The sequence below is a fragment of the Myiozetetes cayanensis genome, unplaced genomic scaffold (genome assembly GCF_022539395.1).
Source record: "Myiozetetes cayanensis isolate MyiCay16 unplaced genomic scaffold, myiCay2020 scf5-8, whole genome shotgun sequence".
In the NCBI taxonomy this organism is placed as follows: Eukaryota; Metazoa; Chordata; class Aves; order Passeriformes; family Tyrannidae; genus Myiozetetes; species Myiozetetes cayanensis.
In genome coordinates, this window is record NW_026087742.1 from 67,011,688 (window position 1) to 67,039,244 (window position 27,557).

Genomic DNA, 27,557 nt, shown 5'->3' on the forward strand with positions numbered 1-27,557 from the left:
ACCTTCAAAGGCTGCACAGGTATTCCCTAGGACATAGGATGTTATTGTAGGATTGAACATTTATTTAGGCTATTGAAACCAAAGGAAGAGCTAGAGGACAGGGCTAGGTGAAGAAGCTAAGACTTATTATGAATTAATTTTTTCTATAGCTCTGTAGTTTGGCACATATATGTCACCTTCAATATGTGATGCCTGATTAATCTGTAATATGAATGCAGTTTTTTATACTGCTGTAAATTCTTTTAATATCTGAAAATGCACTTTCAGTACACATAATTCTCCCACTGGGAGGACTGGCAAAATTCCCAGGGACTTGAATAAAAGCTATAAACTGCAGAATAAGGGAACAAGGCTTAAATCAAGAGTGTAAACCAATTAGGTATTTTCATGGTTGGCCTTTGAACTTCTAAGTATAATGTCTATTGTTCTGTTTCCAAAGGCTCCAATCCTGTCAACCTTGCTGACTCTCTCAGCTTTTTTCTTGCCAGCATTAAGGGCTGTTTCCTATTGTTCTGAGGTTTCAGCCAAACATCATCTTGTACCCTTCCCATGTGTCCTTCTCTTCCCTTAGCATCCAATGTTCTTAGACTCTGTTTCCTAATCAAATCTTTTAACAGATGATAAGAGGGCAGAATATATGCAAATTTTCTTAGTGAAGTAGATACTAAATATCTGAATCAGCAACACAACTTCTAACAACTGCACTAATTAATCTCTTATTTATGACTCATTGTCAGCTATACATTTTTGGAGTACTGACAGATATAGCTGGCATCCAGCAGTAAATCATGTTTCAATGGCTTCTTTCAGGCTGGGATGCAGTTTAAAGCTGTGAATTACTCAAAATAAGTAGGGTAATGTATAAACACAGACAGATAAAATTATTTTATTCCACCTTAATTACTTACCTTTACTTTATTATTTGGCTACTTCTGCATCAGAAAATTGAAAGTGTAGAATATTGTGCTCATTTGTCATGTACTTAAGCACAACATGAGCTGTTATACATTGCTGAACAATATCTATTAAGCAGAAATGTTTGTCAGAAGCATCCTCGTTACTCAGCAGTCAGTGCCATTCACTACCTTAGGCCAAATTGGTTCATTGGGATGATGCACAATTAAGTAGATTCCCAGTGTACCTGATTAAGTAAAGTGTAGAGAGCTACCTGTGAAACACTGTAACATATGTTGCTCACTAAACTTTCAACCACCTGCAGTTTTAATGAGGTTTTTCCTTCTCCATGGAAATTACTCTCACTGAGGGAATTAAACTCTCCAAGGATGTGCACATTAGAGATATGGCAGTTTAGATTAGGCAGATCTTTCCTGACGAAAATGACATGGATGATACCTATTCAAGGGTCTTGAAACTAATTTTCAGGAGATCCTAAATCAGAAAATAGAATCATAGTATAAATATTCTCCCTAGCAGTTCTTACTGATCCTATTGTATAGCACAGTTCATGCCAGGCATTTGAAACTAAGTTTTAAAAGAAATCAATCTCTTATTTGAACATACACATTATCAGATTGAATTCTATCTCTCGATCAGTGGCTGTCCCTTGCACCTGTGGGATAATTGTTGTAACAGTTTGAAGGATGGATACAAACCCAGTAAGGCCCACCTTGATGAAAATAAATGTGCTTACAGTTAAGGAAAATCCTTTGTAGCTTGCATACTGATGAACTTAAGCAGACCCTCATCAAAACATCTCTATTATTCACTAAGGAAAGAGTGCCCAGATCTGCAAGTCTCTACTTCCTGTCTGGCTCAGGCTGGCTAGCCTGAGCTATAAAATCTTCAAATTAATAGGAGTTTTTTGGTGGTTTTGTTTTTGTTTTGTTTTGTTTTTTTCAGTATTGTGTTTACGATTCCTATTTTTGTGACATTTGCATATGCATACTCAAAATCTTTTAGTATAATTTGAGATCTGCACATTCACAGTTAAAAACTGTTCACATCTAACTTCAACCATCTTAATAAACAGACCACGCAAAAGTTAGTTGATATAAACTCCTTTAACATACTTTAGCAGGGAAAAAAAAAATCACTTTAAAAATAACAGTCTAAAATAAGCATGCAAGACAGACTTAATGAATCTCCCTGAGGAATGTCCATGACTCTTTACTGACCTCAGGAAATATCAAGATAGGTGGTTTATGCCAAAATTAAACTGATAAAGTTGGAGTTAGTTCACAAGAGTAACAGCCACAGAGATATAATCACCTCTCTCAGCACGGGAAGATGATAGGGTTCCTAACTTTTGTCAGTTGGCAATTGTGATGACAGAATTGAAAGTGGGGTGGGTAGGGACAAAATCCTGAAACAAGATGAAAGAACTATTCTTACAAGAAACAATTACTGAAAACTGCTGTTTTACATTAGTAACTGACAGCATTTAATAAAAATGTACACTTTCATGAAAAAAGGTAAAAAACCAAACAATTGAGCACGTGATAAAGGTTGATTACCTAACTTAACAGCACTAATTTTTCCAAAACACAGGAGGAAACGACACAGCACAAAGAGAGCTGGGTAACTGTATATCTTGCTGTCCTTCAAATGACTATTTTCCAAAGCATCCGTATCACTGTTGATTCAATTTCTTTAACAAACCTTTTGTCTTTTTATGATTCGCCAGTTCAGGGACTATGATTTATTTCTAAATGCTATGTTTCTTATAGTTTTATCAAATGCTTCTTTGTTTGTGTTATTGACTGAAAAAAATGAAAAGGCTTGTTTTCAAAATTGAAAGTACTTAGATAAAGACAAATGGACCAGTTTTTTCTCTTTATATACAACAAAAAAACCTTTTCAGAGAATTATTATTAGTGGTCACCAGATCTCAAATTTATACTAAAGCAGTTAATGTCTTATCCAGTGCCCAAATCAAACACATTTTCTATATTAAGTATTGTAACCAAACCCTTAGGCAATTTGTCAAGAAGTTTGTTGGGCTCGGGGGAATTTTTCATTGATAAGAAAACTAGGCAAGCAAGGAGTGTTTGCCAACAGAAACAACTGTTGAACCACTGTTCAAAGAGACTGGCCTGACACTGTCTGCATCTCCTTGCAAGAAGAACTGACAGTTTATACCCCATTACTTGTTTATGCCTGGATGCAAAGAACATGGATTGCAATTCCTCTTGCTATCTGTGAATACTGTAAAGAATTAAGCTTTCAAACAGCTAAGACTTAGCAAAATTACTGTAGCATGCATTTATTGCTGCTTTAAATACAGGTCAGCATGAACACTTGTAAGGGGTTCACTTAAACCATGGTAATTAATTTTGTGTAGTGTAGAGATTTTGTAACATAATAAAAGAAATACCAAAATGCAAAGGCAAGGGTTGGGCATGGGTTTAATTATAAACATGGCAAAAGAAAGAAAGAGGTCTGTAGGAGTGGCAACATGTTTCTTTAAACCTAAAGGATATAGAAATATCCGCTCCAAGTAAATTGGAGTATTTCATACAATCCCCATGAAGACGGATATAACTACTAAAGTTTTTATCCATTTGAACTATAAAATGAGGCAGATACACTCATTGTCCAGAAACACTAAGAGTTAACACAACTGGTTATTTTTTTCCCTCTACTCTGCTGAATTGGGTATCTTCTACTTTCTTGTCTAGTCAGAAGAAAGTAAACGTGGTAGTGACTGAGATCATGTACAAAGTCTGCATGAGGGGGAATAAAAGCCACTGCTATTTTTTTTCTCACAAAAGATCACACTTTCCTGTATTCCTCCCTATTTTTTCCTTTCTTGTCCATTAACTTTCAGTTTTCCTGAATACCATTTCCTTCTTCCACAAAGCAAAGTATTTTTAGAAGAAAAGAGGAATGATCTCTCTCTAAAGGAGAAACTGAGCAAACAAGACCCCTTTTCCACAATGGCACACTAACAAGATGTAAAAAAAAGCACTCTCAATCTATGTGAAAGTCTATAGCCTTGAGGACAAGGGAGAGAGCCCTCTAGATAAGTGTCTTTTTGAGCACAGCCTCCTCTCTCTGCTGTTGAGCAAAAAGGACAAGGTACAGTTCATGTAGGGCTAACAGAGCTCATTTTTGTTGCTGCTAAAGTCAACATTCACATATTAATGCTGTCTGGATGGATCTTCAACTAAACAATGCTGAGATGAACCTGTCATCTAGGAAATGTGAGCAGATGGAGGCAGCAAATGCAAGACAGAAAATATTATTGCTTCAGTTCTATTTTGTCCTCAGTGGCATCATTTCTGTCCCTCCATGAGGCCCACAAGATGAGTTTGAAGATGAAAAATACATTGACAGCATTTGATTCATTCTCTTTCTACTATTTGGCAAGTAGTCATGCTGTACACTGCCACCAATTCTGCTGACCTTGAAGGTCAATCGTTCTATATTTTGAGCAAGTGCTTGCTCATCTCATTCTAAACAATAAAATTCCCTGTGTAGTACAATGTAATGAAATTATTCAAAGCCTCTCAAGGTTTTCCTATGCACCACTTCTGCATGTTTCAGTTTTTCTTTATTCCCTCATAGCTTTTATACTTTTAATTTCTACCTTCCTTCTTGTCCTTTTCCCACTTGAAGGAAGCCAACAATTATGATCCCTCTCCCAAAGTGGTCGTATTACTGTGAGCCCCTTCCACTTTCATTAGGCAGATGTTCATGTAGTAGGCTGGAACAAAGAGGGATTCAAGTAACAAATGAGTTCTGGGCTGCTTATAGCTTTTAAAGAAGTTGGAAATATATTTATACTAGAGATACAGAGTCTTCAGATAGAGCTCTGAGCTATGCTGCCCCATGATTACAATGAATGCAGTCAAGTAAATCCATATTTCGCAGATATCTCTACCATTTCCTTAAAGAGCAACATCATTTATTCCTGCCTTTCTTTTCATTACTCTCTTTCTAACATATTCCTTCTTTCTTTAGTGTCCCCTAGTGAATTATTAAATCTGTAAATATGATAGTGGTAAAAGCAGGGTTGTATTTGGGTTGTAACAGGGCTATATGTAGCCTCTGTTCCCTTTAAAATATTCAGAATCCTACAGTGGGCAATAAGATCAATGGCTTCAGGAGAACTACTGTTTTCCTGGCAGATTATTCTCATGTTTGCTTGAAATCAAGATGTCAATGAGATCAGAATTTAAAGAACTTTTCTAAGATTTCTAAATACAGAAATGCATTTCAAAACACTCAGCTTGTTTTAAACCTACTTACTAATCTCTCCTTATTTTTCCCAGGAACTTACGGAAATTAACTCAGAGGGGTTTTGAATTAATGACTGTTGGTGTATGCCTTTGTATGGTGGGCATAGAAGATGACGATCAGCACCTGTTTTTTTGGCATTTCTGGCCAGGCATCAACGCAGATATTCAGTGACAGTGCAATGTTGCTTGGTGCTGGATGTTCATGCCCATCTGCGAGGATGGCGTTGTTCCCATCTGTGAGTTCAGATTGCCTTTGTCTACAATCAGCACTTGGTTTAATTGTGCAGCCTATATTGGAGCAAAACCTCAATTACTTCCCCACCACTCTTTCACTTGCCAGAATGAATCTGTGGTGACACCTTCCTCACCCCTGCTGGAATGGAAGGAATCAGTCACTATTCACAGTGACACATGGCAAAAAGACACATTTGTAGTGAATCAGATGATGGGGAATTTATGAAATTATGAAAGTGTGCATAAGAAAGGGCTTTCTAAAAGCTCCCTATGTGCAGATCCAGAAGACACATGAGCATCAGGAAACACACTAAACCACTGAGGAGCACTTCTGACAGTGCTCAGAAGCAACTCCTACAACAGCTAAATTAGAAGTAATACTCATGATCAACTGGCAACAATGTAAGGAATTTTTTTTATTCACCAGGGTATAGCACTGTTGCCCAAAGACCATGCCATTCACTTAAATACAAGATGTAACCAGCTATATTACATCAGGAGAGAGAGCGGGAGAGCTCTGGCCACTGGACTTTTAAAGGCACTAAGTGATACTAAAGTCAGAGCTGAACTGACCAAGGCTCCAGTCCACTGTACTTCCCATTCTGTCTAGAATTTTTCTCACAGTGTACAAAATATGGGTACCCTGAGTATATTTCAATGTCAGCAGAGATATATAAAACAACAAATACATTCTCCTAAGTACTGTCTTTATCTCTGAGCCAAAGCAAGATACTGTCACGGTAAAAGTATTTTTCAGGCATTTGCTTTTATGTACCCTCCCACTGTGAGCTCTGCCATTTAGAAATGTGAACTTGAGATCCTTGTTATTCAGTTTCTTGGTTTGATATGTGTATAAGTTTATAAACACATTTTTAAAATGCTTTTATTTCTCCTAAAGTGCTTGTAGTGAAACAGAGGTGTCGGCTGCAAAAAATGAGATGTCTTTCATGCGAACAGCTTACCTGTTTTAGTTTCTGTGCCTTCCTGAAAGCACTAGATGTATATCTGTCTTGCTTTCATTTATTCTCCTTTTCATTTCATTTTATTTCATTTCATTTCATTTCATTCATGGAGGCCTCATTTAGTCTAACTACATTTTTTATTTGCTGATAAGGTCATCCCATAAATTATCTTACTGAAGTAGGTCTTTTAATTATTTCCTCCTTCAGAAAATGTAGTTTTCAAAATTCCTTATTTCCATTACTGTGAATACTCTTTTTTGTGTTTCTTATGTTGTCAGATTTAATTTAAATATTATTCATGCTGTGCTCTGATTTCAATGCATTATTTAAATATGCTGACTTACATATTTTCTGATTAATTTGGGGGAAAAGGTTATTACCATTAACTGTGATTCTTGACTAATACTGCTGTCGAATATTCATGCTTGTGGTGTGTGCCAGTTCTGTGCAGTGCTGGGACTGTAGAGGTTTTTTAGGGAAACAGGTCCCATATGAATCAGATAAGTGCTTCTCCCAAATGTGAACGCTTGCTGCCGATACTATCAGAAACAATTAAATTCCCAGCTACTGCCAATATCTCTATTAAATCCTTAAGAACTAAAGAAAAAATTCCATGCATGCCTTTCAAGTGGGGGAAAATGACAGAAAGATAGAAAGGAGCTGGCACCAAGGAACTCCAAGGACATGTCTACACTGAGAAATGAGAGCATATTAACAACAAGTTTGCATCTGCACTGCTTTGGGAAAGCTGTCCCCATCATGGTTTTGCCTTGGAAAAATGTATTAACGTTCCAAAATAGAGACAGAGAGCAAGCTAAAAATTACCTGATGTATCTTTGGGATAGACACACTGTCCCCAAGTCAGTGAGACTTCAGGGAAATCTATAAAGCTCAGCATTTGCAAAGAGTGTAAGTAGTTGTAGGAGCAAGAATAATAGTATCAAGGTGTTTATGCCTGTTTATGCCTTCCCTGAATTCATGACATTTCTTCTTCCCCTGAATTACAGGGACAGGCTGAATTACAGTGACACCTGAACTGCAGTCCATCCTCCTGAAAATTTTCACTGTGATATAGTCATGCTTTTATTTTTTTATGCTTCATTTTTAGTAACTATTTTGTTAGTTTATCATCCTATGGTGGTTACTGCTAAAACAATAATTGGCAGCACCCATTTGAAGCATCCAAGGGGAAAGGAAGAAATAATGCAAAGAACTAAAGCCTAAAGCCCTGGCACTGTTAACAAGAAGAAGATGTCTCCAAATCCAGTGGTGAGGATAAAAGAATATATTTTGTGCATTACAGCATCGATTCTAAATAACCCTTATTCTCACCTGTGGGAGTGAATTACTTAAATACTATGTTAAGGACCCTTATCATGTTTCCATTCCCTTTTAGGATACTATATTTTATTTTAGTAAGATTTTTCATATAATAACCAAAGTTCCATTTCTTAGAGATGCCTTCTTCAAGGGAGGTCTCAACTTAGGATTAATTCTTTGGCCTTTAAGATTGAGGAGAAAAACAATTTTGCTAGGGTGATTACTAGATGTATGCATGTTATGTACTTTCCTTTCATGTTGTAGCCTGATGAAGATCAGGAATATTGAAATTCATTTTAAGGCAAGTACTAAGGAGAAAGAGGGAATTCACCAGTCAGTGGAGCAATTCAGATCATGATTATGGAGTGGACTCTGGTTCCTGATGAGACAACTGTTTGCCTCAGAGTCAACTTCAAATGCTCAGGAGGAAAATCATGAGCTGAAGAGTCTGAGGATGAATTACTTTCCTATGTCCAGGAGTGGGCAGTAGAGCATCAGTTTGAAAGAGCAGTTCAACTACTTAACTTAGAGCAGAATTAATGTAATTGATTTCAAGACTCAATGAGATAACTCACTTGTTTAAAGCTAAGCATATTCTCAAGGATATCTTAGTTTTGCAGCTGTCATCTTGTTAGTCTTAAGGCACTTTATTAAGACAGCAGTGGAAGTTTGTGTGCTTTTCCCAGTTTATAAACAGAAGACTTAATTTCAATTTCTGCCAGAGCACCATGTTTTGCAAGCATTAAACTCACAACACAAATGCTTAAAGTAAAGGAATAATATTGTATAGAAAAGGATTATCTAATGGCAAGTAAACCACCCTGGATTCGGTGAACCTAAATTGTAAATAATGTATCCTGGTGGCACTGCAGAAACCCGATGCAAGAAAGCTATGTAGCATAAAATTGCTTTAAACATCTTTCAAAAGAAAACTGAGTTGATTACATTCTTTTTTGATTTGCTATAAACACAGAGGTTAGTTTCTGAAAAGCAATTTTAGAGGTGTAATCACATTTCTTTGACAGTGTGAGACAAATTTCCTTGATAATATAATATAGGAATTAAGTGGCTTTGAATGAACTAAGAGGCCTTGAATGAATGGTTGGGAGCACAGAAAAATTTTGTGTTTGGGCGAACAGTGGCACAAATCAAAACCAATTGAGAAAAGAAGTGGGTTATGAAGATTAAATAAAATAGTGACCTTCATGAAGTGATTGCCAGCAGCTGATCTCAAGGGACTTTGTAAAGGAAAGAAGTCTCTCTGTTTCTCTTGGGGAAAGGTAAGGATTGAGGGGAAAGAACATAAGAGTGCCAGAGCAAAGCTCTCCTCAACTCCAGAGCCACATTTCATATACTAGGCTGCAAATGAACCAAAGGAGCAATAAAAGGTAACTCTAGTTCCCAAGGAACTTCTCTGCAGTGGAAAAATGACAGTTTCTCAAATCCAATACTAATAAAGCAATGTAAATGAGAAACAATGACATAAATGTTTCGGGATATGTTTTTTTCTAAAGCAGTAGGGATTGTCTAAATAACCAGTAATCCAGTGAGTGAAGAATGGAATTGACACGTGAAAGACATTGTCAAATGTCTCATTCTCTAACAAGTTCAGTGAGGCCTGAGTTACAAAGTCCACCTTCATTTAGTGTGCTTAAATTTTATTTAACCATGTAAATATACATTAGTGAATGAGAATTGGTTCAGTTGCCTCCATGTCCTTATCAGATTTTCAAAATCCTTATCTGATTATCCAAGTATGTCTGTATGCCAGACTCTTCCCTTATTTCTGCTTTGCTAAATATTTATCAGATTTAAAGCAAACGGTCTTGTCAAAACCCATGAGGTTAGAGTAGAATATGACCTTCAGGAAATACCACTTCTTAACAACTTGGTTTAAATGCAAAATGGAAAATCTTAAAAATGTTGATGTCACAATATTTCTTTGAAGAATGGGAGAATAATCCCTCTCTAAAGCAGAAGTCAATGAAGCAAGAATGCTTTTTCCCACAGTAACATGACATCAAGAAAACATGCTCAGGCTATGTGAGAGTCCACAGCCTTGAGAACGAGGGAGAGAGCTCTCCTCTAGTTAAGCGTCTCTTTGAACACATCCTCCTCTTTCTCTGCTGTTGAGCAAAAAGGACAAGGTACAGTTCATGTAAGGCTAACAGAGCTCATTTTTGTTGCTGCTAAAGTCAACATTCACAAATGAAAGTCACTGCAAAACACTCAGAATTTCTGCCTGTTGCTGACAATGTAGGTTTTAAGAGCTTTGCAGTCTGGATGGATCTTCAACTAAACATTGCTGAGATGAACCTGTCATCTAGGAAATGTGAGCAGATGGAGGCAGCAAATGCAAGACAGGAAATATTATTGCTTCAGTTCTATTTTGTCCTCAGTGGCATCATTTCTGTTCCTCCATGAGACCCACAAGATGAGTTTGAAGATGAAAAATACATTGACAGCATTTGATTCATTCTCTTTCTACTATTTGGCAAGTAGCCATGCTGTACACTGCCACCAATTCTGCTGACCCTGAAGGTCAATCATTCTATATTTTTGAGCAAGTGCTTGCTCATCTCATTCTAAACAACAAAATTCCCTGTGTAGTACAATGTAATCAAATGATTCAAAGCCTCTCAAGCTTTCCTTACATTCTGCTTCCTATTTTTCCACTTGGAAAAGTGGGTGGTGAAATTAAGTCCGTGCTATTTATTGACTTTTCCCCTGACATACAGTGGACAATATGTTGTGTATTGTGTAGATGAATTATCTGGAAAGTGAATGTTGCTGACTGTAACTGCCTGGGCACAGCTGTGGGATTGAAGGCAGGCTTGAATCTGTGCCACATTAAGGCTGCATTCTGAAATTATAGCTCTCATGCTCTGATACATGGCAGTACTCTAAGTATGGGGCTGCAATTCCTTGGACCAGAATCACATGTGAACACAAAGCCTGGCATATTTTGGTACCCCTGCTGAATGGGTGCTGAAGTGTTTCCCAGGAGTGCACAAGCACGGTTGTGTTTCCCAGAGGCAGAACTCGGAGGGATCAGCTAGTATATTGAGTTGGATCAGCCTGTGTGTTAACTTACAGACAGACAAAAGTGGAACAGTCACTCATTGGTGAAAGATTTGAGAGGTCTGCAAGTTTCAATATCATTTGGCCTACTGCAAATTATTTGCTTATAGAAACTTTATCCCTCTTAATTTCAGACTGTACAGCAATCCACTGACAGAGCTGGCATAAATGGAAGAGGTCTCCTGGTAATCATTCTAAGGCCATGGGTACTGAAATCTCGTTTTTCCTCAAGATTATATTTTTTTTCATTTTCAGCCTTAAATCACAGGGTTCTTACCAAAAAAACCCCAAAACCAAACCACCCCATTAGTGTCTCCATATAAAATCTTCCTTAAAACTTTTCAGTTGGCGTTTGTTCTGCTTAAAATAGATGAAACCAGCTTAAACATATGTTCCTAAATGTATGGTTGTAGTGCTTTTTTATAATTGGAGGGTTTTACTTAAGGTAGTACTTGAAATGCTTCAGTGACCAGCATGCATTATGAGGCATCCAGAACTTGGCTGGCCAGAGAAAACATTCGTGTGGTTTTTTAAGTTTTTCCTTTTTAATGAATGAAGGAAAACCATAAAGTATCAATAAAGGTATCTGCTCTAGGAAAAGGAAGATCAGACATAAAGACAATCTCCCATCAAGAGTGCTTCAACCAGGTTACTGCAGGCCTGTCTAAGTCTTACAAAAGTTCTGCTGCTCATCTCTTTCTGTTGTGTTGGGAATAGCTTGTCTTCTCAAATATGTAAAAATTTCTAATAATACATCTTTTTATTTTTTTCTCTTAAAGAAAGAAATCAAAGACAAATGTGAAGAGGAGTCTTTAGAAACATGATACTTGTATCTACAGTAGGTCTAGTTGTAAAACAGTTAAAAGAAAAAGAAAACCACAAATAACAAACTCAGACTTTCAGTTTTGTCTCTGTGGATTGGCTTTCCCTACAAACTCAACTGACCAGCAACGCAAAGGCATGAAAACATCATGCTTCATAAAGAGTTCATGAAAGTAATTTTAAGGATTAAAGTTAGGTTTTGGATGAAAAACACAGGACAGTTCATGTTTCTTCATTCAGCCTTTATATTTGACATCTACTGATTTTTTTTTCTACAAGGATACAATAGAACTTGAGTTCTGAAGAGTTTGAATGCAGTGGGTAAAGTCTACTCGCCTAATCACAAAATCCTTTATCTATATATTTCTTGTAAATATATAGTTTCTGGTAATTTTTCTTACTTTACTAATCCATTGTACCCCTCTAGGTAACATACATACACACCTATGTCCATGAACCCTTACGCCAATCTCTTTTGTAGTCATTCAGACTTGAGGACCACAATTCCTTAACCTAAAGAATGGATGGGAACTTTTCTGCCTATAACTTATTTCTGTGGTTTTCTTGGTACTGTACGTCATGGAAAGCTTCAAGCACATCTGGTTTCATCTGTTTTTGTCTCTATAGATAATATTACTCCTCCCTTAGTCTATCTTCCACTCTGCTTTCTTCTCCCTACTCTCCACCTCTTTAAACTTAGATTTTTACAACAAAATTTCATGTGAGGAACTCTGCATTCTCCTTTTCAATATGCACTTGCAATCCAACAGGAAGGTGATTAAGAAATGAAAAGGTTGGTCAGTATTTTGAATCAGTTTTTTTCTGAATAAAACGAACTCAAACAGCTTTCTTCACACCTTTTCTGTAAACTCTTAATTCATATACAAGATAGTAAAACAGGAAACTGGCCTTAATCTTCAGACATTGTACTATTTATGTACAGTACTTCCATGCTAGTGCTTCTTCCAGTAACTCCAGATGATGTGTGAATCAAGCTATGAAGACAGATTTTGATAAAAAACCCAAGGTATAGCAGATCCTTCACAGATGCTTCTCAATCATTACTCCTTCCATTTTTCCGTTAGAAAAATAATTTAGATTAAACAGATTTGTTATATGCAGCACAGTGTTGCCATGTGAGCCTTGAACACTTTGTTCAAGAGCTAGGAGGCCAGCCAACTGCTTTAGTTCCTTAAAGAATAGCAGATGTGTCCTTCCAAGTCTCATGCTGATGGAATTTAGGCTGTGGTAAGGAATCTAAATCTAAAAATACTCTCAGTTGTCTGCAGTCTCTGTTTTGCCCCTGTTCTTTTCCTTCCTTTTTTCCTTCTCTTTCCACATCTTTCAGAAACATTACATGAAATGTCCAGTTGAGCCAAAGCCACTAATAATTTACTGTCACTGACTGAAAAAAAAATTTAAAAGTAAAAATCTATGGCACTGTTATTGTTTCTACCAACCTAACTCTGTAACTACTGTATTTAAAAAGCATTGAGTAAAATGCTTTCTCCTTGTGAATATAGAGTAAGACACTGTAATCTCTGTTCTCTCATTACCAGCATATGCATGCTATCTTTATTTTTAGCTCTAAATGTTAACCATAGTTATGTAAAAGTGAAGCAAAAGCTTTGGTGTCACCATCCTAAAGCAGAAGATGTCAATAAAATGAAATGGCAAATGGGACAAATCCTTTGCACTGCAGTTCACATTTTATATGTCGTGAAGGCTCTAGGACCACAGGAAAAAGCTCTAGGAACTAGGAAGGGAAGATACAAGGTTTTTTCTCCATCAGGAGACACCGTGACAGTGCAAGAGAAAGTGCTCTTCCACTGTCAAAGCTCTTCAGCGTTCTCCACTGCAGCTGCGTGCAGACTAAAGTGAATGATGCTTATTGTAATCTGATTGTTGCTTTGCTCTTTGTATGGAGCCTCTCTGGGATTGAGAGTGTTTCAGAGGAAGTTCTTGAAGGTAGTTGTACTACAAGTTGCTGTGCTGAGGTCTCTGGCTGCTTATTTTCATCATTTATTGTGAGTAGCAGTGAGATCTGGTGGGTAGACAGTGGGAAAGGAGCATGGAAGAGAAGAGGCCAATGGCACAGGCTGTGGGTGGGAACAGGAGGCTTCTGTACGGCAAGCATTGCAAAGGGAGGTCCTTTATTTTCCTTTTTTCCTTTGTCCAAGTTTATATCCCTTCTTCCCTCCCTACCAGCTACAATTATTACATTTTTTTTCACACGCTGCTTTGTTACTCTGCATAGCAGTCGTGTCTTCTTATGTTTGTGCTTCTCTTCCTTGTGTGGTGCTTGTGGAGCTCAGTTCTGGGAACTGGGATTCTAATAGACCTTTACCTCATTCCCCCTCATATACCACTGGAACACTGCCTAAGCAAGGAGGCAGCTACCCTGCATCTTATTCCCTCAGCAAAGACAATTTTTTGGCCTTTATCTTCCTTGTCCCAAGAAAAAGCTCCTTTGGAGAGAAAAGAAGAGCTGGAAACCCTGGAACTTCTTGTCTGAATAGCTGGTAAGGAAGAAGATGGTCATGGCTTGTCTTCTTCCTCCACAGTGTCAGATGGTGTTCATGGCAGAACATTATCGGGCAACACCTGGTATCAATGCAGGTTGGGGGATAAAGGATTGAAAACAGCCCTGCCAAGAAAGTCTCAGGGTTGCTGGTGGATGAGAGACTGGACATGACCTGGCAATGTGTGTTTGCAGCCCAGAAGCCCAAACGTATCCTGGGCTGCACCAAAAGCAGCATGGCCAGCAGGTCAAGGGAGATGGTTCTGCCCCTCTACTCTGCTCTGGTGAGACCCCACAGGGGCTCCTTCCAGCACAGGAAGGATATTGACCTGTTGGAGCAAGCCCAGGGAGAGAGAAAAAAAGATTAGAGGAATGGAGCACCTCTCCTATGAGAAAAGGCTGAGAGAGTTGGGGTTGTTCAGCCTGGAGAAGAGAAGGTACCAGGGAGACCTTACAGTAGCCTTTCAGTAACTGAGGAATCTTACAAGAAAGCTGGAGAGGGACTTTAGACAATTGCCAGGAGTGACAGGACAATGGGGAATAACTTCATGTTGACAGTGGTTAGGGTTAAGTTAGAGATAGGAAATAATTCTTCCTTGTGAGGGTGGTGAGGCACTGGAATAGGTTGTTCAGAGAAGCTGTGAATGCCCCATCAGTGGAAGTGTTTATGGATGAGGCTTTGAGCAACTTGGTCTAGTGAAAGGTGTCCCTGCCCATGGAAGGGGGTTGGGAGTACATGATCTTTAAGGTCCCTTCCAACCCAAAACCATTCTATGATTCTACGATATGAGAACCTCTACTGATAAGGTTATATTGTTGCTTTCCATGAGGCAGTACAAGCAAGAGATGCAGTATTTTGCATCTTAACAGAGGACTGATTGCAAGGGCTGGACAAACTCTGTCCCCCTCACCTGACAGGAGCCAAGGGAGAGAGCTGGTGGGAAGAGAGAAGATTTTTGATTGTCTAAAAAGAAGGAAGGAAGCATATGAGAGATTTTGGTGAAAGGATCTTTAACTGGAAATGATGCTAAGTGGCAGGAAGAAAGGATTAGAAGTGGAAGAAGCAGCTGGAGATTATTTATTTCTTCAATATTCCTACTTTGCTTCCTTATCTCAGAATTTTTATTTCCTGAAAATCATCTCTTCAGAAATACTCCACCTCCCCAACCACCCATCCTAAGAGAATTCTTCCAAGCCAGCAATCACACTTGTTTTCCCGTTTATTTTTTATTCCATCTGCTGCTTCTTATATTCTCTTTCCAGAAATCCCAGTGTTTCATTCCTTTGTTCTCAGTTTGCACACTTTCCTTCACCGAGTCCTTCACACAGTCCCTTTTCCACCTGATGACACTCTCACTTTGCATTCCTCTTCAGCTCTTTTTTCTATACTTATTTCTCTCTATTGTTGTCTATTTTAAGTTCTGAACACACCCTAGCCCCACTCACTTCAGCCTTTACCACTCAAAAGTTTTCTCTCTTAACAGTTTTTCTTTTCTTCACAAGTCTCTCTACTATCTTCAATTTATCCCATGGAAACTTCTTTGTTGTCTCTCTTATGCTTCACTCAAGCAATTTTTCTTTAGACCTATGATTTCTACTTTTTTTTTTCTATTTATTTTGTTTTCTACTGATATTTTCAATAGAGGAATATGAAATTTCCTTGACTTTTGATAGCCAGAAATATAAACTACTAACTCCTTTTTGGTGATTTCAAATGCTTTTGCCTCAGGAATGCAATACTTAACACACAACAGGCATCACATCATAATGGACAGCCACTCACACATTATCATCGTTAACAAAAGGCAAATGGTACTCTGTAAGTACCACCTTGGCTACACACCTTCATCATGTTTCAAATCATCTGCAGCACAACAGTTTGTCTGTAGCATTTAACTTCCTTAATTTTATTCAGAATGTTGAGTGAAAGCTTTTATGCAGCAGGAGGTCAGAGTTGATATGACAGAATGCAGGAGAATATTCATGTAGTCATGATTTTATTCCTGAACAGCATTTTCATTTTCACTCTGGTCAGGAATATAAAAGCAGTGAAATCCAGTATGTACTGCAACTAGGATAAAAACTATGCCACTGATTCTGTGGTCCAAGATACTGTCCAAAACTGAGTATTTCACAGCCTCTTCTATCTGAATTTGAGTTCCATTTCCTTTCTTTTCCCCCTTTTTCTTTTAGGACACTAGGTCCCAATCTCTAAGTAGATTCTTTCTTCTCCTGCTTTGCAATTTACTTTCAAAGCACAACTCTCCAGTATGAGAAAATCAGAGGCAGGAAAGCAGACAGGGAGAAGCTCCACTAAAGCACAGATATTATGTACATATCAAGGTGATGGAGTATGCACAACTGTTTATAAAAATGTGCAAAACAGATGTGCAAAAAAGGACAAGAGTTTTTGAGATACATCATTTTTTGTTCAAAGTGCTTTATGTGCTGTTTTCTCTGAGCAGAGCTTGGCTTCCTCAGAAATGCAAGAAAATAAACAAGAATGGGAACCTTTGATTAGAGACATTTTACTCTCTGAAGCGTGATATTGCAGAGTGTGGGTGTTTCTGAAACTCTGTTAGTAGGCTAGAGCTAGTTTTCAATTCAAAGAGGAAAAAACCAGATGTATAAAATGTAAAAAGGAGGGAGTTTTACTTGTTTTATTGGACAGGTCCTGCACCAAAGTATACATGAGAGACCTAATAGGATTTACAGGTGTTAGGTTTGGGCTCTAAATTGTCTGATTGCATGGCAAACTCTTCAAGAAAAAATTCATGCTATCACAGAGATGCCAATATGTGACCACAGCTCTAGGTGAAAAGTACTATTATGTTTTCATAGTCCTAAACAAGTAACAAATAATAAAAATTATCTCCCTATTTTCAGTTTTTGGGAGCCATCTTGAGACGGACTATGGAAGGTAAGAAGCAAATGTAATTCTGTTTACTTTTTCATGTATCATTAGTAAGTAAAATAAGTTCATTTGAGCTTCTTTTTATTCTTTAACTTTCTGAACCTCCTTATTTTTCTATCCCTTCTCTGTTTTCAAAGCTTTACAGTGGGAAAAGTCATTGGCCAGATTAATTTCTGGATAATTACAATGATCAAACTGGACTATGAACTGTCTTCCACAGATTTTTGCAGGCTTTGCTTTTCTCTGCTCTGAATCAGCAAAATTTTGGAGCCATTCATACAGTTGTGGCTGCTTCTACTTCTGCTCTTATTCTGTGCATGCTGTAATCTCAGATCTTTTGAGAAAAAGCAAAGTACAGAAGGCAAAAGAGATAATGATAAGCCTTACACTCCTTGTGGTTGCTAACAAGTGTCTTGTTTGAACTTTAAGTTTGGTACTAAGGGGGTACAGATGTGCTGATTTTCCTGACTCCTCGGAATGGAGAGGATGCACCAACAGTTGCATGGTTGATTGAAGAGGCATCTGTGAGGCACTTCTGCTGCTGCTGAGCTGCACAGCTAAGCAAGCAATGCCAAAGAAGAAGCAGCAGGAGCTTTAGTCTTTGTTTCCTCTCTGCTGCTTCCCCCTCACCAGCCTTTTCTGTCACCTTGTGTGGGACTGAACCAGCTGGCAGCGGGGGAAAAGGAACAGCTCATTACCTTAGTCAAGTATTAGATCCATTGAAAGGGTCAGTTGCAAAAGGAAAGTTATTCTGCTGCCTATGACACTAATCTGATATTATTACCTGTTAATATTGCATGTTTCTTGTGAGTTTTGTTGTAAATGATAGCAATAAAACTCCATGGCAAATAACTGCTTAAAAGACTTATTTGTAAGACTGCAGAATCAATAAAAAGCATCAAATACTCTAAGGAGGGAAAGACAGTAAAATGATAGAGACCTCCAGAATCTGTTTATTTTAACTGGGCATAAAGAAATTGCCAACAAAGGCCTGAATTTATATTTCTTCAGTTTGTCCCACCAAAACTTGCTTGTCTTGGAGCCTGGAAGCTGAAAAGAAAAGGTGTTTGGAACAGGATTCAGAGAGTTTGAACTAAGGAGAAAAGCATCTGTACTTTCTGCTAACACACTGCAAAGGTGTACCAACCAACGGCTGGTTTCCAAATCTAGTGAAATAGGAACATACTATATCTTAAAATAAGAACTCCTGATCACTCTCTGAAGCTATTTATATTTTTCCATTTTAATATCCTATTTATAAATAGTGTTCAAAATTAGCATAAAAAATTCCCTGCACTCCCCAGTCAGCAGGTAGCAGACATTTCATGTCAGCTGTTTTACGAGGAATATAATTAGCAAGGCAAACTGTACAACTTCCAGTTTATTCATTTGCTGATGCTTATTCTGATTCATTTACAATTATGCCAGTAATTGGCATAACTGTTTAGACGTATTTGGAAAATGTCCAGAAGTGGATATCCTAATTATAGATTTATCCCAGTGGCAGATACTCACATTGTATAATAACTACTTTCTCCATGTATCAGGAAGTGTTATGCAGACTCCTAAGGCAAAAGACTGGTGGAGGCTGTGGTCTTTCAGATTACTGTGGATGGAATAGTGGAATTCAGAGGAGGTATAACTGCCTGTCCTCTGACAGGGTTTGTAAGTAAAGTCCTCTCTGCGCTCCATCTAGCAGGGACGGAGTTGCTGTGATGAGAGTCCCAGTGCAGGCACGCAGCAGAGAACTACACAGCACGCAGGCAATCAGGAGGCAAAGAGAGTTTATTCAGGTTTCCTGCAGCCTATAAGGCTGCTTGGAGGAAGGGAGGGGCTCGGCCATTCGGTTAGCCAGCGAGACGGGACGGGAGGTTAACACCCAGTGGGAACCAGGGGAGAGACAGGTGAAACAACCAGTGGGGCTAGGGTAGGGGCGGAGGCTAGCTTTGTGGGCAGAACAAACATGGCACTGCCCAGAGTGGCTACGTGTGAAGAAAGCGAAAGAGGTTTTTTACACACCATACGGGATTTCGGCACAATGGATTCACGATGGAGAGTTTCCTGTGTTGACTTCGGGAAACTGCACCCACGTCAAATTTTCCTCTAAAGATGTTGTTTCCAGTGTGTGTAGTCAACGTTGTCCCCCACAATTCCTCAGTTTTTATTTAATAATGAAACATAGACTTGAGATACACTTTGCATCACAAGACTTTGAAGACACTTGACTATACAGGGAAGAACACACAGAAGGATTATTAACACAAACAAACCTAAAAGTAAAACTAGAAAAATTTTTTCAGGGGTGATGAAAGTCCTTCTAGAGATATCCAACCAAACATATCGTTCCAGCTAACTTTGTTTGAGTTTTGCTTTTTTTTTTGATGAGGTTGTGGTGTTCATTTATTTGGGAATGGATGGATTGAGAATGGTCTGAGAAATTTAAACAGCACAAACCTTCAAACTCACTACATCCATGTCCATTAGCCAATAACAGAAAATCTATTGCAGCTCTATTTTGCAAAGTAGCTTTCTCAATTTGTTGGGAATCCAGTAGAAGGTCTTCTAGTGCTAACCAACATTCTAAGCTCACAAGCAAGCTTAAGGCATGTGTTGTGCCCAGAGCTGGCATTAGAATAGTGCTCAACATATCTATATTGTGAGACCAGAAATGAAGGTTGGAGTCACAATCCTCTTTGAATTTTGAGATTTGAGAAGGGCATGTTGGTGAGCTGGAGAGTGAGGGGCTACCTGAGGGACTGTATTTTTACTGACTGGTAACTCATGCTTTATGATTTTTTGGGGGGGATTATTAACTAGGGAAGGCAGTGCCTATTGGAATAGGCTCCATACGATGTTACATTTAACTGCCATTTACTTCTCCCCTCCTTTCTGATACAAAAATAGAAACAGTGGGCTGAGGGATTCCTCGGGATAATTGTTAGGAGTTTGTAAAATGGTTTCAGGGTTTTGGGGTTTGGGGAAGCAAGGCACACCTTGGTTTTCATTTCTGTCAAGACCATTACACCATATGGAAAATTGATCTTGGAATTTAGACCATTTTTTAGGCAACCAAGGCATTGCGAGTAAACATGTTTTTAATGGGTTGGAAGGATCTGAAACTGAAAGGCACAATGAATTGGTATTTAAAGACTTAGCCAGGGAAAAACACATGTTTGTATGCTCAGTTGCAACCCAATCTGATAGGAGAGGTGTGGGAGACTGTATTCTTACTGACTGGTATCTCATGCTTTATGATTTTTTGGGGGGGATTATTAACTAGGGAAGGCAATGCCTTTGCAGGGTTATAAAGCGTTACTTGTCCAAAGGTGCAAGGTCCTCCAACTACCTCTTTAGGGATTGATTTCCATACCTGGAATCCACAGATAAGAAATACTCCTTTAGGGTATTTCGACAGACAGTGAGGGAGTTCAGTTTTAAAGGATATTTTTTCCTTGCACCAGAATTCAGAATTGGAATAGGCTCAACACGATGTTACGCTGAACTGCCATTTACTTCTCTTTTTGTCTTCTTCTTTGAGACTCTAGGTGCTCAGAAAAGCAAAAGCCCTGCCAATTCTAGTGCAAGTTGTCATGGGCATTCCATTTTTGTCATGTGCCTGTTCAAATACACCAGAAAAATCCAGTTCCAATGGAGCTTAAATCCCAGCCCTATGAATCAGATGCAAAGGGCAGTCCTCAGGCTCATGGCAACTACAGAAGGTAATAAGAACCTGCCAGCACTGGAAACTGTTCCATGAAGGAAGTGCCCCCAAAAGCATGAAGATCCAACTTTCAACTCCTCAGATACTCATGTGCATCCCCACATTTCTCTGTGGGCAATGGGACTTAGATCACAGAAGCACATCTGCTCCACAGCCTCAGCACTGGCCATGGTGCCTGCTCCAGCAGGCAGGCCGTACACCTGCAGCAGTTACAGAAGAGGCAAAACCATCCCACAGCAGGAGAGGACACTGGGCACTAGAGGACTCAAGTTGTGTCTTCCCTAATGGTTGGGAATCTTTAACCTGCAGGCAGCTACACAGCTTCTCTCATAACAGATAGATTAATGAACTGCATATTAAAGACATGATGACTTTTACTTCTAGGTGTCTTCACTTCTGATTGCAACACAGTCATAACTTTTAATGAAAGCTGAACTGTTCTATGTAGAAAGGAGTTAAATGAAATCTTCTTCCTTTCAACCTTGGAGGATTAAAAATGTTCTTTAAATTACACCAACTGCCTGTTCCACTGCAGTTTTTGCATAATAAACTTAGAACTGTTTTCCCCACTAGATAAATTCTCTGAGTTGCTATTTCCACCAGCAGTAATTTCTAAAAAGTCAGGTTGAATGCAATATCTATCATCAGGCTATTTGTCAGACCAATTCTCTCAGCTTAAAAGCAAAGTTAAAACATGATGACTCTACATCCAAAGTGGCTCATGGATGGCTGTTTTAGGACTTCAGTGTCACGTCTCTACAGAAGATATCTGTGCCTAAGATAATCACAAATGAGAGATAATGCACTTTGCATAATTTTTCTCATCTTATTCTGATAGTATCAACAGTGCTGCCAATTTTGCAATTATTAACATGCATTTGAGTGCTTTCTCATTAAACCAGAATATTTTTTACCATGCTAACACATTTCCATCCTTTCATTCTTTTTCATAGTGAATGAACTTTGTAAAACGAAGAAAAACATTTTCAACTTTGCCATCTTCAGAAAGAATAATTTTGCTTTCATGAGGCAGAAGAAAAAGCATTCGTTTTACATAATGCAGTGAACTAAAAAATGCAAGTATTGATATTTGACTCATCTGTAACTGAAAGCCAAAAGAAAACTTTGAAACTTGCTCTAACTTCACTTACATTCATCATGAAGACTAAAACAAGGTTTCCATTGCATAGATGAAGCTATTTCTGCCTGCTATTTTTTGCCTCAGCTTCATTTCTTCTAACAACAATTGGGTTTATCCAAGTAAATTGCTAACTCTGAATTCTGGCATACTTTGTCATCTTAAGACTGTCACTGTTTTATAATTTCACACACAATGTAAATTACATATAACATCAATCATATGACAATGATCCCTAAGGTCTTTAGTAACATATAAAACAAAACAGTCTTGTAGACAAGAGCTCACAAAGTGCTATGGAAAAATTTGATTTTAACTGAAACATAATTAAGTCCACACTAGGAATGTATATCTGGTTAATGTGTTCTTTTTTATACACTGAAGTTCATCACTTAGGTTTGTTGATACATCACCGTTTCTCAGAAATAAACCATCAGAAAAAATTGACCTCTATCTTCAAGGGGATAGGGTTTTGAAAAAGCTCACAGTCTCTTGCTCTATGTGTCATTATGATCTGTTAAAAGGTATAGAGGATGAATTGCAGAGATTGTTGAGACTGCAATAATAGTTGATTAAGGAAATTAAAACCCAGCTTTTTCAAGACACTAGTTATCCAGAACCATAGAGCAGGTAGAGAAAAGGGTTAATACTCAAAATAAAGCCACCATCGACATGGTCTTATCTCTATTGTAATTTATAACACTCCTTTTGGACTTTCAATTTCTAATCTCTAGCTTGGGAGAGATAGGGTCTTGCTGCAATTTGTGTGTGCCTTTCTTTGGAAGGCTTATTTCAGCTGCTGCTGAAAAACCCACTGAAGCATAAATCTTATCCTTTTAGTTGGAACCAAACAGCATTGTCCCCACTGATTTATCTTCTGTTTGTTTCCTCCAGCAGTCTCCACTGATTTACTTCTGTGCCTTTAGGATAATATCACAAAAGTAAATTGACATGCACACAAACAAAAATATATTTAACTGTCTTATTCCCTGCTCCAGGATCCATTTAAGTGTCCACAGAAATTCTTATTGAGGGACCCAGCACCAGGTGTCATCTTGCCCCAATTTCACCATTATTTTGTCTGTCTACCTTGTCTCAGTGTGTGTATTTTTTCTCATAAACTAGACAGAGTTTAACACTCTATCACTATTCAACACTAGACACAGTTTTTCAGCCTAGATTTGAGTCTTGTCTAGTATTATAATTGATTAGCAATATCTTTTCATGCCACCAAATTTTAGGAAGAAGTGTGTAATGCAATATTATCAGTGAGAACTTGTATTTACATTTTATAAAACCAGCTAAAGGGAACACTTGGGAGCATTATGAAAATTACAAATAGAGAAAAGATTATGCTTCTCATTTATAAAAAGATTAAACAAAGCAGTTAAGGGTTATACCTGTCTCTCTGTCCCTAAGAGGCTGTTGATCTAAATGGAATAATCTTTTCTAGTATTATAATTATTTTATTATATTGAGTTATATTTCAACCTGTTATGGAATGTCAATTATTATGCCACAGATATTTCATATTCTAATGAATTTCATTCTGTCAGGAATTTTGGTCTGGAAATTGGCATCCCCCTTATCTCTTATTCTTATTTTTTGATTTATTCTGAAATTATAATACAAAGGAGTCTCTTTTAGTAGTTTACCCATGTGAATGTGGTGAGCACATGTGAATGCACCTGTTTCTTCCAGTGAATACTTAATTCTTCAGGAGAGACTTTTGTTTCAAAAAAATGGTTTCTAGCGAAGAAAACAAGTGATTTGTACTTGATAGTCCTATGTCTTTAATTGTCTCACTTTTGCTTTTTCCTACAATTGCAGTACAATCCTGAAGGTAAATATGAGAAATCTGTAAAAGTAAATTTGGCAGTCATTTCAAAATTCTGGCTTCTCTCAAGAAACTTACGGAAGAAAACTAGAGTGGCACCAGAGCTTGGGGAGCTGATAGATGCACTACACTGCCCTGGGAAAGTACTGTAAAAGCTTAACGCTTCATAGGTTTGGCAAGAAGAACTAGCTTTGCAGATAATTAATGGAAATATATTTAGCATATCTGCTAAAGTCACTGTTTATTTTACCCTTCCATTCTCTATAGTTAGCACATTGCAGTACTTGCGACAGGTAACCATAGAAGCAAGACAAAAGCTAGAAGCAACCGCTAGGACTCCCCAACTCAGGCAATATGCTTCAGTGATTCTGACTTCCTAAAGCAACATTATATAGTGCTTTGGACCTTATTGATTCACAGATATCATCATGGCTAGGCTTTGCGAACGAAGATTTGAGAAGGGCTCTACCCACGCTTGCTGCAAGCGTGCTGATATCTGAAAAGGCCAATGCGAGATAGACAAGTCCGGTTGCAGGAGGCACAGCAGAAAGACTCCCCAGGTGATATCGACGAGATGCGATTCTTTCTGCGTTGTCTTTTCTCCTTGAGAGTGATCCTGCGTGTGTTCTCAAAAGCAGCAGCAACATTAAAGATGGTGTGTTTCCAGGCCTCCTGGCTGGAGGCCAGGGTAGACCAATGGTGAAGATCAATATGGCCAAGGATGAGGGATTGTTTCAGGGAGTCCTTGTATCTCCTCTTCGGGGCTCCTCTCTTGCGGCAGCCAGTGGCAAGTTCCCCGTAGAGCACGATCTTAGGGGGTGGTAGTCCTGCATCCTGGAGATGTGCCCTGCGCAACACAGCTGTGTTCTCAGCAGCATGGCCTCAATGCTCGTGACTGCTGCCTGTTCAAGGACAGAAGTGTTGGTCACATAATCCGTCCAGTGGATGTTTAGGATTGTACGGAGGCAGCGCTGATGGAAGCGTTCTAAGAGACGCAAGTGGTGGCGGTAAATGACCCATGACTCAGATCCATATAAAAGAGTAGATAGTACATCTGCTGTCTGTAAATGCAGATCTTTGTACTTTTCTTCAGGTGTTCGTTTCGCCACACTCTTTTATGGAGTTTACCGAAAGCTCTGTATGCCTTTGCTAACCTGTTGTCTATTTCTGCATCAGTCTTACCATCTTAGGAGATGATGCTACCCAGGTAATTAAACTGTTGGACTGATTTGAGCTCTGATTTGCCATTGGTGATATGGGGGTGGTGGAAGACTTCCTGAGGTACAGGCTGATATAAAACTTCTGTCTTCTTCAAGCTGACTTCCAGTCCAAACAGCTCAGCAGCCTCTGCAAAGCAGGATGTTAAACGCTGCAGAGCTACTTCTGTGTGAGCAACAAGGGCGGCATCATCAGCGTAAAGCAGCTCACGGATTTAAGGTCTTAGTGTGGGCCTTCAGTCGCCTTAGGTTGAACAGGCTCCCAGAGGTACGATATTGAATGTAGATACCGTTGTCTTCATCGAGGTCTGCCGTGGCCCTTTGGAGCATCATGCTGAAGAAGATTGTGAATAAAGTTGGTGTGAGAACGCAGCCTTGCTTCACACCATTGGCTATTGGAAAGGGCTCAGGAAGTGCGTCACCATGTCTCACTTGACCGCGCTGGTCCTCATGAAGCGAGATGATCATTTTGAGGAACTTGGGAGGACATCCTAAATGTTCCAAAATCTGCCACAGACCTTTTCTGCTCACAGTGTCGAAAGCCTTGGTGAGATCAACAGAGGTAACATAGAGTCCTTTGTTCTGTTCCTGACATTTCTCTTGCAGTTGTCTGAGAACAAATACCATGTCTATGGTACTTCTGTCGGCTCGGGAACCATACTGGCTTTCAGGTAGAAGATCTTCTGCTATGGCGGGTATTAATCTGTTCAACAGAATTCTTGCAAGGATTTTACCAGCAATGGAGAGCAGAGTAATACCTCGGTAATTTGAGCAGTCTGATTTATCTCCTTTCCTCTTGTACAAGGTGACGACGACAGCGTCACGAAGGTCTGAAGGCAGTTCACCTCGTTCCCAGCAGCGCACCACAAATTCGTGAAACTTAGCATGGAGTGCTTGGCCACCGTGCTTCCAGATTTCAGGTGGGATTCCATCAACCCCAGCTGCCTTGCCAATTTTCACCTGCTGTATTGCTCTAAGAGTTTCACAGATACAGTTAGCAAAGAATTACAGGTCCAAAAGAACAGAATATACATAACAGCAGTTGTGGCTTTGCCCAGGACTCCATAGATCTAATTATTCTTGCACCTATCTTGATCAAAATAGAGCTGTTAAGGCCAAATTAGACAAAATTACAAATCCCAAGTATTCTGTTATGTATTCTTTTTCTTCAGAATTGAAAACAAATATCTTAGTTTGCTTTCATTTAAATAACATTCTTTTATTTTTAATTTTTTGTGTGAATATATCCATTTCTTTTTTATTTCAGAAATCACAGAACATGCTGAGTTGGAAATGACCCATTAGAATTATTGAGTCCAACTCAAATGTGCAAAGGACCATCCCCAAGAGTCACACCATGTGCCTGAGAGTATGGTCCAAATGCTTCTTGAACTCAGGCAGGCTGTGACCACTTCCCTGGAGAGCCTGTTCCAGTACCCAACTACCCTCTGGGTGAAGAACATTCTACTAATATCGGACCTAAACCTCCCCTGACACAACTTCAGGCCATTCTCTTGGGTCCTGTCACTGGTCACCACAGAGAAGAGATCAGTGTCTGCCCCTCCCCTTCCCCTCATGAGGAAGCTGTAGACTGCAGTGAGGTCTCCCCTCAGTCTCCTCTTCTCCAGGGTGAACAGACCAAATGCCCTCAGTTGCTCCTCATACGGCTTCCCCTTCACCATCGTCATTGTCCTCCTTTGGACACTTTCCAATAGCTTAGTATTTTTCTTATATTGCAGTGCCCAAAACTGCACACAATATTAAAGGTGAGGCAGCCCCAGCACAGAGCAGAGCAGGACAATCCCCTCTCTCGACTGGTTGGCAATGTTTTGCCTGATGTCCCCCAGGACACGATTAGCACTCCTGGCTGCCAGGGCACTGCTGACTCAGATTCAACTTGCTGTTGACCAGAACCCCCAGGGCCCTTTCCTTGGCACTGCTTTCCAGCATCTCATTCCTAGTCTTTAAGAACATCCAGGGCTGCCCCATCGCAGGTGCAGAATCCATCACTTCATATGGTTGGTGATTGCCAGCCCTCTAATTTGTTGAGGTCTCTCTGCAGGGTCTCCCTGCCTTTGAGAGAGTCAACAGCTCCTCCCAGTTTTGTGTCATCTGCAAACTTGCTTAATATCCCTTTCAGTCCTGCATCCAATTCATTTATATAGAAGAGAACAGGGCCTAAGAGGGAGATCTGCTCTCTACCAGGAAGAAAAAAAAAACACAAAACAACAAAAAAAACCCCACAACAGAATCAAAATTATAGCAGGAAAAATCAAAAAGATGATAAGGTTTTCTTCAGTGAGAACAGTTTATACTGGAAAATGGCAGTTTGACAAACCTTTATCTTTTCACGTAAATGTATCACTTTAAGCAAACTGTCATTGCAAATTATGTGTAGCTGCAGGGAAAAGTTGAGGAGAAGAATAAAAAAGAGTTCCACAAACTTATTAACAGGAAAATGCTAAGGAAATGTCCTGAAGGTGCTGAAGAATTATATGCAAATCCCCCATTGTTTTGGATCGATGAGGAGTAGCTAATCCTTCTCAGTCCCTCCTTTTGAAGCTGTTTTTCATTATTTATTGCTCCCAG